The sequence below is a fragment of the Ptychodera flava genome, chromosome 5 (genome assembly GCF_041260155.1).
Source record: "Ptychodera flava strain L36383 chromosome 5, AS_Pfla_20210202, whole genome shotgun sequence".
Classification (NCBI taxonomy): Eukaryota; Metazoa; Hemichordata; class Enteropneusta; family Ptychoderidae; genus Ptychodera; species Ptychodera flava.
The window spans coordinates 39,613,708-39,628,204 of NC_091932.1; the positions used below are offsets into that span (position 1 = coordinate 39,613,708).

General features: G+C 41.2%; 1 protein-coding gene across 8 annotated transcripts in view; it reads left to right on the plus strand.

The window, feature by feature from the left end:
* The window catches only part of LOC139133904 (focal adhesion kinase 1-like), a 64,624-nt gene continuing 50,127 nt past the window's right edge, over nt 1-14,497 (plus strand). For 7 of the 8 annotated variants that reach the window (XM_070700675.1, XM_070700681.1, XM_070700680.1 and 4 more), the window contains exon 1: nt 1-136. The gene's annotated coding sequence lies outside the window, so the exon portion shown is untranslated. Of the gene's footprint in view, nt 137-3,519; nt 3,616-14,497 lie in introns of those variants that run through there. The other variant, XM_070700677.1, reaches the window with a different exon arrangement.

Genomic DNA, 14,497 nt, shown 5'->3' on the forward strand with positions numbered 1-14,497 from the left:
GTTAAAATTTCGCCATTTCGCAGTGCGATCACTTCCTGGATTGAACCAAACTTCTTCCTTCCTCTGACGTGAGGTCGTGTGCGCTATTCTGAGAATTTTGCGATATACGTTATGGGCTACTCCTGACCAAGATAACGTAAGTACCTTCACTGTTATATGTTCGTTACTCCATGAGGAAATCTTTGGCCAAAGATCTTCAACTTAATGATGGCAGACGTCAGGGCTGCATTTTGCTTTTGTCTCATTCACTGATTCAGTGATCTTGATGTTGTCCTCGCTCGACTCGACACAGCAGTGGTCATGTCGATAAACTTTACAGTACGTATGGGCCATGCCGGCAAACCGTTTAGTAAACACCCTACAGTCGGGGCATGTGACTTCAAACTGTTACTGTGTTTACACGAAACAGAATATTAATTTTTCCGAAGTTTCTCGGGTGGTTTGAAAAAAAAGTTTCATCCCAGCTATGGACTATCCCAGTAGTAATGTAGTAGTTGTGTGACTCAGGCTTTTGAAATACCTCTTGGACCTCGATGAGGTGTGAGGCGCTTCCGCCGAAAAAAAATTAGTCAGTTAAAACAGGATCTACTCTCGGATAAGGGTACTGTTGATAAATATTTCTTGATCTGAGTGTTAGGTAAGTAATGAGACACAAACACATATGAACGGCATCTCATGACACGTTCAGCGAAGTACAGTGTTCCATTTCCAACATTCTTTCCGAGTGGGATGGACTTCTCACAACTAAATTTGCAACAAAATGACGAATTTATGCATCCTTCAATGCAGGATTTGAACAAAGTATATGGGAGTGTTGCAAGAGTCACGTAGTGGAACTAGACACCATAGCAAAACGAGAAAAGTCACCCTTCACGTTGATATCATCCCAAGGCTTAAGATTTTAAAGACCTTTGCCTGTTAACACAGTGTTTTTCTTTTATTTCCAAAACTTGTTCTAACGAATTATGCCCAAAGTTAACACTCTATATTAGGTTTCTGCAGTTATGGGACAAATAATACTATGTATAAACAAGCTATAACCAAAACAGTAGGAGTGCCCTACGCAACCCCTTTGGTTTAAAGTTAATGTCACATTATAAAATGATGCTGTGAAATATGTTTAAAACCAATAAAGCCTGAACTTACACAGGACTGTGGTATTTTGCTTCCATGAAAATCTAAACAATTTCATATGGAGTCTAGATAAAAAAATAGGGTCATTGTAGCCTTTTTTATAGGTTTATTTTAAAAACCTGTTATGGAAGTACTGTACTGTCTTATTATGTGTTGATAGTTGAAAACAATGACTTGATTGAGAAAAGATTTGTGGTATGTTTTCCAGCAATATTTTTGTTAAAGCTTCAGTGCACAGTTTGTTTTGGAAATCTTCAGGACATTTTTACTTGTTCTGTGTGATCAACCATTTTTCAAACCTCAATATATATACAGGAATTTTAAGGCTATACACGGTACATGTTGCTGTAATACTAGAATTATGGTGTTAACATGGAAATCAAATCAAGAAATACAATATTTTTCACGTAAACTACTCATAAGATAAGCAACAGGATAAAATAGCAGTCAAAATCGCTGCTGTACGTGCAATGATTGTGAGTAATTTAAAATGTCAACATAATTGGTCATCACTGTAGAGGGAGGTCATTAGCTTTTCATATTGTACATGTTCTGTACATGTGTATTTTACATATATTCTTCAGTAATGTCTTGTTTGTCGGATATTAAACATTTCGGAAAGCCATTTAAAACTTTGATACAAATTACAAAATAAAACATGTATTAATCATCATAAAAAGGGAAAGTTTTAATTATTCTGAACTACTATACCAAGAATATAAATTTGCTAAATATGTGAAAAAGTTCTAGCAAATATTGATGTATAATTTGAATTTACAGTAATGTACAATTTGTATGTACAGAATGGTACATGTAGATTTCAATATTTTTAGTTTTTCAGTGGAAAGCAATCCCAAAATTTAAGAAATATTGTCAAGCTTTTGTCAAGAATATTTATAAAATAGTACCAGTGCACAGTGCGTATGAATAGTGGAAGAGGTGATTGACCCGGACTGCAGTGCCAGTCATTGTCTGTACAACTCTCCTTTCATATCTCGCTGAATTGAATTTTAGACTGCTTAGTCGGGCAATGTCCGTCCATTATGTTGTTACAAATACAGTAGGAAAACAGTAACCTTTGAGCAAGGTTGTTTCATGCGTACAACCTTGCCTTTCTGGTGCACATCTGTGTCCCTTGAGATTAGTCCAAGTGTGCAGGGGTCATGATATGTCACCAGTTGAGTCAGTGAAGAGAGAAAAGAAAGTCACTGACATTCATAAAATAGAGAAGTGTGGTTTATTCAGTCATATTAATGTTTAGAGAAACATACATGTATACATGGTCTTGCTACACAGTGTAGAAAAAGAATAGTTAAACTGTAATAAGGCTTCCTTTAGTCTGAGTTCACATTGATCTCAATGATGTGATTGCCTATAAAATAAAAATCTATCAAGATATGATATATATTTCATTGTTTTAGTTAATTTAGTGGTGAACTTTCACTTTGCTTGATCATGACGCTGTAGTCACATAAAAAGAAAACCATATTGAATTTTTGCTTTCATTGAACTTTCATGCACTGATACTTTACTTATTCTAACCCTGCTGATTTCAGTAGTGTCTCAATGACATTGATATTGCACAGTCATAATGTGTGTGTATCAAACATGAGTTTAGAACAAGGCTGCTAAATCATTCTATTTTCCATTTTTTTCTAGTTTGTATGTTATGTTTTCTGTTGACTTGCCACTTTTCCAATGTCTACAGTGCATAAGAGTATGCAGTTTGTAGTGTGGAATTTTAAATGATGACGAGAGTCTGTCTTTGATGGAACACCCACTCACTAGACAACCATACAGCTTGGAACAGCTTGTCTAGTCTGCGTCATGATTTTTTTACACAGTGGTGTTGAAGTCATGTGATATAATTAACTAATCAATAGTTAATTAAAACCCAAGTGTAAAAAACTTTCTTTAATTAAATGCATATCTCTATTTTGTATGTATTATTTGATACAAGTTATACATAAAGACAGTGTTCTGGTTAACCCTTGAAACTAATTTGATGAGGGTATAAAACATTGATTTGTTGACAGAAAAACCAAAACGGTATAGAAAACTGCATTCATATACTGTGCAGGAAATTAAAGAGTGAAAATGTGTTGCTGACATCGCTTGAGCTCACCATTCTATAATGCCTTTAAGTTACCCTATAAAAGGGTTTTCAAAAGATCTAACAAATCAAAAGAAAGTATTTGACAGTTGCGAGCCAGCACTAAGTAATTTTATATCAACCAGGCTATGTGATAGTCTTACAGGTCAACGTAGCTATTGAAGTATAATTTTGAGTGCATTAACCCAAATGTTTTATGTGCTATAGGATGTCATTAAGTCCATATTTTTATTCTGTGTTGGTCCAGTAGGTTTCCTTTCAAAGCTAATACTTGTCCCCTTGTGGATCAAAATATACCTGCAATGTGGGATGGTTTACAACCCCGGTGGATTATTCATTGAAACTACTACGGCTTCATGTCTATACTGGTAATGAGATCACAGCTTAAAATTCTATTCTGGGAAGTCCGTATAATAGTCGTACATTACAGTGGTACAAAGTATCTCTCAATCCACACAGTACCTGTACATAATACATAAAGAAACTTTACCGTAGGTTATGTCACATTGCAGTCTGCTTTTGTTGGTTAAACAAGTACAAGGGAGAACTTGAGCATTACAAATCATGTTCTCACCGACATTTTGAAGCTTAGTAAATCCTGTTTCAATTTGATATGGGTGATTTTATCAAATTTGGACATATCAGTGAACTGGAACCTTGCAAAAGTTGATTTATGTGTATTGATTGAGTTGGATTGTAAACACAGTCAGGTCACCTCCACCAAGACAAGGTCAGCAATCTTGTGTCATTCACGGCCACTGCACTTGAAATAAACTATATTTACTGTTCCTGACAAACTTGCGGCTAAGTTTAGATTTCCAACGGCTGTCTTCAAAGAAAGATTTGAAATTAAGACCCTCAGCCACAGCATTTCAAATAAACCTTTCAAATAAAAAGTCCATATAAATAAACCTCAGCAATAATACTGGCAGTTTTATTTAGACTTCTCACCACAGCGATGCAATGAAATATCAAAGCTTGTTCTATATTTGAAGGTAGTAACCGCCTTGAAAACGAAAAACTTAATTTTAGCTCAAGCTTCTCCCACAGGAACATCAAACTATTTTCTTTCAAAATCAGTAATAAAAATCAGGGTCACTTTGCAAATTTTTGTATTTGATAGACAAATTACTCAATAGTTACCCACATTTGAATTTTGATATTTGAAATGGCCACCATCCTCATATTACAGCTCTTGAGTCTGTGGGGAAAAATTAAACATTCAGTTTTCACAAAAACAAGATGGTTCCAATAAAACTGTATTTGCTCCGTGAGATTTAAATCAGTCCATATAAGCAGTAGACCAGAAAAGTATTGAACAGTTTGAGGGACTGATTGTCTGTCCCAAAGGCACATTCTAACTTATTAACTATGTACAGAATATTTCAATAGACTTGCTGTTTCCTTGCCGATGAGTCTGAAGATACAATGTAACAGTGTTATCTGTTTATGTATCAGCAACGCCATCACTGACATTTATCATTTTCATCTTGTACATGTAGGCTACCATCCTTCACTGAGTTTACATAATAATCACATAGAACGATTGCTGTTAACATGAAAGCAAACATGATAAACAACATTCACTGCATTGCCTACACATACCGGTACAAAAGTCATGCTCATAGCCTATTCATGTGTAGTGCTCATTTAGTATGCATAAAATCTTTTTCCTGTACACATACATGTCGAGGAAAAAATCAGAGTTCTATTTTGTATGAATGTCCTTTAACTCTTTGAGTTCCAAAGTCAGTTTTTGTTGCCTTTATAAAATATGCCCAAGTCATTGTTTTCAAATTTTTTCCCAAAATTTTGATAAAAAACTGTAGCAATGAAATATGATTTCCAATTGGTCCAAAATTATCAAAAAATTACTTAAAATTCATAAAAATTGGTAAAATGTTGCACTAAAATTTTGGTGGGAAAAAATTACAGCACTCAAAGGCTTAAAAATGTATATCTCAACATTCAAAATGGTTATCATAGTAATATTTCTTTTCCTTTGAATTTTTATAAATTTGCAAATTTCTTACTCTCAAAATTATGTACATTATGATTATGCATGTATGTATGATTTTACATATTCCAATTCTACAGTACTTTAGTAATAACGTACACATCGCTTACATCGTGTAATATGGACTACACAGATCTTCAATCTGTCTATTATGTTGTGATGCTTTTTTGTACCCTGCTCGATTCCTTCTTCAGTGGCGATGACTACGGATAATGACAAGAATTTCAACAAGAAGTTCTATTAGTGTAGGTCATCAGTCAGACAGTCTTGAATGTTCTGAGTCGAAGCAGACATCTGAGCTGTGCTACACGTCTGGACTGCTTTTCCTGTTGACTACAGCTGGAGGTACTGAGGCGTTGAAATTACAGACACGCACATTTTCCGTATTGGCTCATTTAAAAAAGCTGAATTTTGCATTGTGGAAGCGCTCATAAAAGTGCATTGGCCTGTACATGGAGACCCTCCAGGCTCCAGACAGACATTAACCCTTTTCCTGCCGAGCGCCCCTGTCCGTTATCCTGCCAAGTCGGTCAAAACCGGCCCCCTTTTCCGTGTCTACAGAAGATAGGCTCTCCTGCACGCTTTCCTGCCAGGCATTTGGCGGGAAAATACCGCATTTTCGGGGTACGATTACCGACCATATACGTGTTAGACTTCAAATATTTTTGCATGCCCGTATAGAGGGGCAACCGCTGATGAGGTTGTGTCCAGAAAATGACGAGGTCACGGGCGTTGTTTGCCCCGGGGGACGTGCACTTTTATGCCCTTTTCTAGCTTACTTTCGCGGAAGTAAAGCTCGTTCGCCGGCACGCACGGCCACACCGGGGAAACGTCACCTCTGTCGTGGGTTAGTAGAAGACCCAGGGGTTAGTGCTATGGGTGCGGGAGCACCCTCAAACCTGTCCTGTTTCCCCTGGGTTGTGTCACTTGGCCACGTACTTTGAACGACTTGGAAGAGTCGCACAGTGCAGTCTGCTTTGACGTAGTGTCAACGACATAGTTCCGCCATTGAAGGAAGGCGTGTACGTAGTTTGGCCAGTTCAGTGAACACTTAGCTCGTTAGTGTTACCGTTTCCTAACGGTTTAGTTGTGCAGTTGTTACTAAGGTGCAGTTTTGTACCACCTTAGCTCTGGACAGTGCAACTGCTCTATGCACTAACCCCAACGACAGATGGTTGGTACAACGTCTACGTCGCACGAGCACAGCCTCCGTTGGGCTGTGCCCCTCCCACGTGATACAACGCACGTTCATCCATTACTATAGCGTCCTTACGGATCTGCCAAAAACGAAAGTGGGGGTAAAAACAAAACAAACGAAAATATGCGATCATAGATAGTATTTTATTCGGGAATAATTTACATTATGCCGAACAATAAATCTCGGAGTCTGTCTCGACGTCCGAGTGCATGGTCCGTGTTTCAAAATTACAATCGGGGTGGCAGATCCGTGTTTCAAAATTATAATAGGGGGAATTGTACAAAATAATCCGTCTAAACAAAACAAACGAAAATATGCGATCCATAGATAGTATTTTATTCGGGAATAATTTACATTATGCCGAATAATAAATCTCAGAGTCTGTCTCGACGTCCGAGTGCATGGTCCGTGTTACAAAGATTACAATCGGGGGATTGTACAAAATAATCCGTGTTTCAATTTACAATCAGCGGGATCGTAAAGCACAAACAAACGGCACAACCGTGCTCAAAATGTGATCATGGTCCGTGTTAAGAATACAGTCAAGCCACTGTTAGGCGAAGCTGTCCCCTGTCCGTTATTTACGTCGGGTTCTCTTGCTGATGGGTGTCGTCGGGGCTGTGTGAGTAGAGGTCTGCACGCCAATGCTCCTCTTACCTCGTAGCATCATGCGATGATGAAAAGCCGCAAAACACTCGCCCTCGTGAAGATGAACCCCGCACAGACTACATCCTTTGGACGTCTCAGACAGTCGTCCGCTCGCAGTGGTCTTACCCTCTCTGCTGCATACTTTACAGCATTTCTGCCGCCCCTCCAAACGGCTGACAACGTGCATCGGCTGATTTTGTGGATTGATGTACGGCAAGAGAAACGGTGGCCTCGACCTCTCTCACACTGGGCTGCGATCGCCCACAATAACCGCCAATGAGTTGTTTCCCGACACGCAGATGAAACATCTTATGGGTCAGCTTACTATCAGGGTGTACATGCTTGAAGCATATATATGCATTTACCAGGGCAACATCAATCAGGTAACATGCCAGATATGTCCACCATCTGTGGTTCTTGCGCCCAGTGTGAAAGTACTTGCGCTTCTGGTTGGCTCGGTCGACGCCTCCCATGTACCGGCGATAATTATACAGCGACAGAGGCACTTGTCGCCGCTCGTCTCCCTCCCCCACTGGCACGCACTCCAAGGGTGGATAGACCGTATTCAAGATCAGCACCTGAGCGTTACTATCCTGATAAGCAGTGATGTTAAGACGAGAGTCCGTTCTGGTCGTGGCTTTCATATCCCCAACAGACAGAGGAAGGCGCTTCCTCTTACCCGGCGGAATTAATTGAGGGGGCATGGTGCGACGATTACGGCGGTTAAAACTCCCGACCATGTAGATCCCGGTCTCCATCAGCTCTCTAGCAGTAACGACCGTGCTAAACAGGCTATCACAGAATAGGCTGTGATTATATCCACAGAATGGCTGGACCAGCTCCATCGTAATTCTTTTCACCACACCTCGCTCCTGCCGTCTCCCATCAGTCCGATCCCGAAATTTCACACCTAGGTACGGTGCAAAGTTAACGATGTATGCAGTGGTGGAGTCGCACAGCTGCCATATCTTGAAACCGTCTCGATCAGGCTTATGCGGTAATCTCTGCTTAAATTTAGAACGGCCCTTAAATCGCACCATGCCCTCGTCGATGGAGATCTCTCTACCCATCTTATAATTATTTACGCACCGGTCAACTATGGGCTCCATCCATGGATTGATTTTATACAGGGGATCCTCCTGACACCGACGTCGGCGGCGTGCCTCATCAGGATCGCGACGTGGATCGTTCTCTGGGTCTGCCAGATGAAAGTATCGCATAAGCTGCTGAAAGCGACTGCGGGTAATCACAGTAGAAATACCCTGGTTTCTCAGAAAGGGATCGCTAGACCAATAATCCTCCACTGATGATTTACGGTCGACACCCATACAGACTAAGACGCCAATGAACGCCTGCACCTCTCGGTAGTCAGCGTTACGCCAGTATTTATCTATTTTCCTAGCGATATATCGCTGGTGGAATTTGGCGTATTTATTAGTCTCGTCCTTGGCCAATCTGATCAGTGTAGCTGGAATAACTTAAAAAAGTAATCGAGCTCACGGGAGTGGCTGGGCAAGGTGAAAGTCGGTCCTCTCTCATGGTCAAAATCGGTCTCCTCAAATATATTAGCATCGGTAGTCTCCGACATACGCCAGACAGGAGGGGTGTCGTCCTCCGCCAACACAGCAGCAACGTCATCATCGTCGTCAGAGCTTGCCTCACCTACATACTGCCTGTCATAAAAGTCATCGTCCTCTGCCGCATCCTCGTCAACCTCCGAGTCGGACTCAGCGGTGATATCACCGTCGTCTGGGCGTCTGGGCCTGAACTCGCCCGTAGCGGCATCAAGGATCATATCTGGCTCAAAATCAGGTGGGCTATCCTGATAACGAACCCTCCGCACTATCTTTTTCGGCGGGGACATAGCAGCACACACGAAACTATGGCAGGAGCGGGCTCGGCAGCCTCTGCTGATGACGAGGACTCAAGCTCTTTCGCACTGGGCACAGGAACCTCTCCTGACGCAGGATGAGGGCTCATAGTAGCAACAGGTGGTGTCTCTCCCGGAGCAGCCGGGGGAGAACCAATGGCATCAGCCGTCTCGTTACTCACTGTCTCACTAGCAGCAGCAGACGTAGTCTGTGCAGGTGAAGTATCTCCCACAAGAGCAGATGTAGTCTCTGCAGGTGAAGTAGTCTCTCCCGGAGCAGCCGGGTGAGAACCACTGGCGACCGGTGACCCGTCATCATCCTCATCGGCAGAACGATCGCTCTTACGTTTACGCATACCACTGGGTTTTTCAGCCGGAGATAGCTTCGCCTTACGGGAGCGTTTCTTGCCCGACTTCTTAGAACGTTTACTAGGGACATCACAACGATCGCTACCACTACCGCCCGGAGACTCTGCATCTTTGAGCTTCAGTCGTCTGCTCGCCTTCAGAAAACTTTTGCGGTCCGTCAAGCTCATGTCTGGAACAGTGTCGACAGACTAGCAGGTCCCTCCCTTTTAAAGCCACAGGGAAACAAAGCCCTGGACATGATTGGACGCAGGGGTGTTAATATATGCATCCACCTGTTATTATAATGGACCTACGGCAATCAGTCCACCAACCGGCGCTGACATTCCTACCCGTCATGTAAATTGCCTGTCCGCACCATTTGATATGCTAATAATACTCATTTGCGATGCAAATCCCTCGAGCACTTAGCATAACATAGTCAATGTCATTAGCATCTCAACTTGACATTCCGTCCAGCTGGGTACGTGGCATGCGCACCTGCCACCCAAGGACGTTGGCCCAAGCCCATGTTTAGTACGGGTGGGAAACCCGTATCTTAACCTCATGTCCCTTCTAAGTACGCCTGCGCAGGGCGTATTGTCATCCAAGTCGGTGACAAGCCAACCCGACAGATCGCCCATTAAGCAGTAATGGACTGGCCGTCTCGTTCTTGTACGGCAACGAACAGTGCTTCAGCGGCTTGTTTAGGTCATAACCGTCGCCTGCCGAGCGGCTTACCCAACTAAGGCGGTCAAAGATGAAGGATGCCAAAATTGTCAACGGCTGTCTCGGCCTCGTCCGTTGGGCAAACATGGCTCCTTCAAATAACGTGGCCAGCACGTCTACGTCATCAGCGGTGATGACGACCCGTCATTGACGCCCGAGTGCGTAAAACTCGGAATATACCGACAGGTACCTCTACATGTACCTGAGTCGGTCATACTACGGTATAAACCAAACACAGGTCTGCCAACTCCCGTTAGACTCGGCCGTTAGCCGAACTTCACAGGGACAACATAGGCGTAACAAGTCGGTGAACAACGGTTCACGCACCTAACGCAGCCGCCAAGTCGGTGAACAATGGTATCAAATTTTGAGGCCATGTTCGTGAATGGCAAGGCTGAGGCGGTGTGTTTCGTTGCACGGCTTGAACGTCTAGAGCCAAGTGCAGCCGACAACGTCCGACATCTGAGTGGGTAGTCTTTTCGAGAAGGTAACAAGTCGGTTAAAAGCGTGGTTACCCTTCACAAATGTCGCTCAAGTCCGTTCGGATCAGTTCCATGTCAGGGACTAATCAAGCCGAGTCCGTCAAATCCGTCCGCACTTCCCGTCAATCAGGACCAAGTCCGTGATTTTCGTCTCGCACCATTGGCAAAAAATTGCACCGCCAGCTGAGGCGGTCTTAGGCGGTTGCCTTACAGAAAGCCGAGTCCGTCAAATCCGTCCGCACTTCCCGTCAATCAGGACCAAGTCCGTGATTTTCGTCTCGCACCATTGGCAAAAAATTGCACCGCCAGCTGAGGCGGTCTTAGGCGGTTGCCTTACAGATTAGCGTTGCCGAGACGGTCAATTTCGGCCGCAATCTATGTAGTGCCTCAGAGCCAAGTTAACCCAAACTCCGCTAGAATACGTCAACGTGCTAACCTGCCAAGTACGCTACTCGTCCCCCCCAAAAAAAACCAGTCCCCCACCGGGGTGGGGGACTGGCTGGGTAGCTTCCGCACCTTTCCCTGTCGTTGGACTCTCTGTGAACCCATTTCGAGAGCAAACGCCGTTCCTCGCCCAAAACCTGTCCTCGAACGACCCCTAGCGCGAGCAAGGGTTTGCTACACGTAGTTCCGTCGACTAGGCAGGAAAGGGGGTACCAAAAAGTAGCCCGATTTCCACCGCCTTGGCAGGATAACGGCCGTGGCTGCTCAGATTCTAGCTACACCGAATTTCAAGCGGATTTTCACCGACTTGGCAGAAAAGGGTTAAATCACATTTGTAATATATTGTGTACAGTGACACATATCTGTATGTAAAGTATTTACACTAAATATTTCTGTTGGGCTAGGATCTTTATGTCATTTTTGTACTTGACACTACCATTATTTTTGGTACAAATTTACCCCCGAGAGATCTTATACCATGTTTCTGTCAGATTGAAAAGCAAACACACATACATGTACGTCTTCTGATTGATTCATAGCAAAATTGATACGGGCAAGCGCACGGACTCCTGCAAAGAATAATTTTAACAAAATTTCAGATTTAAGATGAAATATAAACCCTTCCAAGAATTCAGTTTACACGTAATCAATACATGTACGTAGTGTGCATATGCCAGTACCAACATCATTCAGATATAAACATCTATATCAGGAGGTTGTTAACATAAAAGTTTCCTTCTCAGATGTCACAAATATTAGACTACCCTGGGAATTATCAAATGTAACATGAGTCCAGCGTCGTCCCATAAACTTTAAACATTCATCATCAGTAAAAGTTACATAAATGCTTGATGACCTGATTGTAGTAAAAGTTGGTTTCAGGGCAGCTGTATTTTGTGTCAGATGGACACTTGCCAAGACACGCATTATAACTTCATTGTTTGGATGTCAAATGCCCGACATGTCATTCTATATCGCAGTCGTTTGAAAGCAGAAATTCTTTTTCCTCTTTCGCATACTTTTTTGAAAGTGAGTCATAATCATTTTAGTAGTTATTGTGAATGTTTCTGGTTTGACATCCTTTGAAGATGTACAGTACTTCATGATGTAGAAAATTCCTCAGCATTATAGAGAGCTTGATTCTTTCATGGATGTACCGTAGTTCACTGCACCATGTTCAGCCGATCATTTCTTCATTTGGTATGTGTGACATCTCTTGTTGAAATTATAAGTACATGTACGTCCATGTACCGTACAATGTGTGTTTGTAAATACAACATGATTTTATTGTTCTAACTTCTAGGCTCATTTTAGCCTTTCCCTTAACCACCATGGTTCGACCCAATCCCATTGTTTTTTGAGGTAAAGTGGTCCTATGGAACGGGAATAGGGGTGAAAGGGTGAAAACTAGGCGTTGCTCGGTCGGCTGTGCATTACATGTAACTCTGTTCTGTTTTCAGATACATTTGAAGAACAGGTTACAGAATTTTTATCATGACGACATGCGTGGTATGCACCAATCTATAGGACATATGAATGTTCATAAACATAATCACGATACTGACACCACAAATAAGGGGCACTGCATAATCTTCCGTATCTCAAATTTCACATTATAAAAGAGAGTAAATCTATGAATATCATAGGAGAATATATATTCTTCATAATAGAGGTTCCACACAACATTTGCAAGCCACCAAAATTTTTTACCACAGTATTATTAATAATGTCAGTTCTGGTTTTCAGGAGAAACACATACATGTTTATATATTGTTATAAAGATGATGTAAAATTTATAGTAATCTCATCATTTTGTAAGTTTTCAGAATAGATTTTAGCCTCTGCATGTGGGAAAAACTAATAACTAATGCAGTCAGAATGTTAAATAATCATTTACCGTAAAATCGCACCATGTGCACTTCATATGTTGGATATTAAAAATGTTCAATGATTTACAGAGAAAGATGTTCAAGTACAGCTTATCAGAGCTGAACCTTTCTCAAAGTTTTCAATTCCCAAGTAAAAGGGCTTGAACACTCTAAGTTAAGTATTGATAAAGCAATGTGTTCAACACAACTGATGTAGCTTTGGTGTGAGGGAGGGTCCTCAGCACAGTATCGATATCGAAGCATGTCATAGTTTTTTGTTGGAGAGAAGAATGCAAGGAAGTGAAGGATTAAAATCATTTGTGCAACATTTCTTGTTTTGGTATGACGGTCGTACTTATAAATGAGTATAAATATGTCATGTAGACCATCAGAAACACATTGATGTAAAAGGAAATACAGAGATTAATGTTTATACGCAATTTTCAAATGATAGCTTCAGACTTTTTTCTCAACTTTTAATAAGGATATTGCTGAGAAAAATTTTGTATTGGAAAAGTTAATCAAAGAATTGGTGATTTTCATGAATATTCACACAGAAATTCATAGGCAGTCTAGTACAAAGTGACAAGATTCAGGTAATTTTTGCTGTTCATAAATGTGTTCATGTAATGTGGTTCTGGTACATTAACTGTAAGGTTCTTATGCTTTGGAAGGTGTGTACTCAGTATGTACATGTATGTATGGGTGTGACTTAGGATGTTACCTGGCAACACAGTACATGTACGTGTCAGAGGGTATAGGTCAAGCAATGACCCTGTTGAAACCAGGTGTAATGCCATACATGTACATCTTTCTGACCGATTCTGCTTTCTTGGAAAATCTCCCTATGTTGGGAGGAATTGCGTCAGTAACATGATCTCAGATTCCAAAATCGGATTTACAACACATTACATTCAATACAAAGCCGTACTGGGTTAGCTGCTCAATGTACGGTATAATCACAGACCCATTGAACAGGATCAATTATTATAGAATTGAAAATCTGAAGAGTGCAACTGTTCAGATAATATTTTGTTCAGTTTCTCATTGTCATTCAGGTAAGTGCAAGAGACAGGGATATTGTTTCTGGGCAAGGTTGCATGTAAGTCCATGTGAAGAGATTGATATCACAGTGTAATATAATACAGTGGTGTTGAATTTGACAAGTTCACAGTGTCCATATTTCAAATGTGTTTATCAGTGTGTACTGTTTATTTATTTGCCGGTATGTACTTCTGTCTGTAAAGTGTCTTTGCTTCTACAGCCAAATATAATGTCAAAATGCCAATGTACATGTCAATACACTTTACATACCGTATGTGCGTAATGTTTTAGCCCTTTGAAAGCTTTAATTTTTCCCGCCAAAATTTCAGTGCTGCATATTACCAATTTTTCTGTACATTTTTGATAATTTTAGACCAAGAGGACACAAATTTTCATTGTCTTTAGCCTTTGATTTATATTTTGGAAAAAAATCTGAAAAAAATTGCGTGGAGCTGATTCAAAATCGTGTTCATCATATTTTGCAATTTTGATAAAAATTGACTTTGGCACTCAAAGGGTTAATGTCATAGTTGTAGATCAAAGTGGAATACATATGTCAACAATACCATTGCGTATTGTACATAATGAGAGGAAGTTGCATTCTT